This window comes from Mastomys coucha, unplaced genomic scaffold (genome assembly GCF_008632895.1).
Source record: "Mastomys coucha isolate ucsf_1 unplaced genomic scaffold, UCSF_Mcou_1 pScaffold22, whole genome shotgun sequence".
Lineage (NCBI taxonomy): Eukaryota > Metazoa > Chordata > Mammalia > Rodentia > Muridae > Mastomys > Mastomys coucha.
In genome coordinates this window covers 38775071-38776406 of record NW_022196905.1, presented here as the reverse complement: position 1 = coordinate 38776406, position 1336 = coordinate 38775071, and positions in this window count along the sequence as shown.

Sequence of the window (1336 nt, the reverse complement as noted above, 5' to 3'; positions counted from 1 at the left end):
CAGTAAATAAAATTTAAAAGGTTAATGCATAAGACAGTAGTTTAACCGAATAGAATAGTGAATGGATATTCGTAGGTAAAGAAGGGACAAAAACATGGATGTGGCACACATGAAGGAAAGACTATTTCCTTGCAAAGGAAAAATAAAAGATTGCAAAGAGATAAATGATGAATGAATGATTGAGAACCCAAGGTCTTCTTAAGCCTAAAGTGCCCTTGCAGCCAGAATGTAGAGAACTCAGACATCTTTCTACTGGTAATGTATTTTCCTAAAAGCAAAAGCAAAAGCATAGAATATAGTCAGTTTCTGTTTTCTGTACTGAACATTCTGATTGGAGAAAGGGTGATGGCAAGCAATAAAATGACTGTAAATCTGTGAGCAGAAGACCGGCTTGGAGCCTCTTGAAGGTACAAAAGATGCAAATTCACAGAACAGGAGCAAGCCTTGGAAAGCTGCATGTGGAATTTTTAAGGACAAACAGCAAATATTTCCAGTGATAACTTGGAATGCTTTGCAAGAGCTACCCAGGCTAAAGCTTGCCTGAATCGGAGCACCACTCTCCCTCTGTGAGGTTTGATTATTCCTGGGCTGCACACAGATGCCTGGGAATTTCTTTGACTCTAGCACGGATACGGAAGAGCTAAATACAAACTCAGGTGGGCACTGAGCTCTAGAAATGGCTTTACTTGGGGAGTTTATGCACAAGGAACTGTTGGCTTTTGCAATGGCCGCCATACTGAAACATAAATCACAAGGAATTTGTTTGAAATCTCGTCTTTAGGAGGTTATGTGTTTGACAAACCTTGCAGCAAATTTGGCCCAGCTTTTGGGTTTGTAATGAAACCTGAAACCCAGCATGCTGGCCTGCCTTGGGGTCTCCAGACACATGTTCTCAGCAGCCTAGAAGTAATAGCTCCTCTAATCCCATCCTGGCAAGTGACATGACTGTGCTGGGCTGCACTGCTGGAAGTTTGGGGTGGACTCCGCAAACATTTCTTGCAGGTGGGAGACAAAACTGATCAAGACAGCAGTTTGGGGACATTTTTACTCCTGGATGCAAATCGCAGAATTAACAACACCTATTCCTCTGTTGGCTAGTGACTCTAAAATACCCCAAGCCATGACTGGGGTAGGAAGTTAATTAATCTGCTTATTAAAAAGAAGAAATGTCTCATTTGCATGCATTTGCATCCAGGTCTTGCATTCCATCTTGTTTTGCTGTGGTCCCTGCCCGCTTTCCCCCTTAAAGCCGCTGACTTAGCCAGGTGTGAGCTCCTGCAGTGGATTTTCTGGGACTTGGCTTTGTTTAAGTGTCCTGTATCTGGGTAAGCCTGGG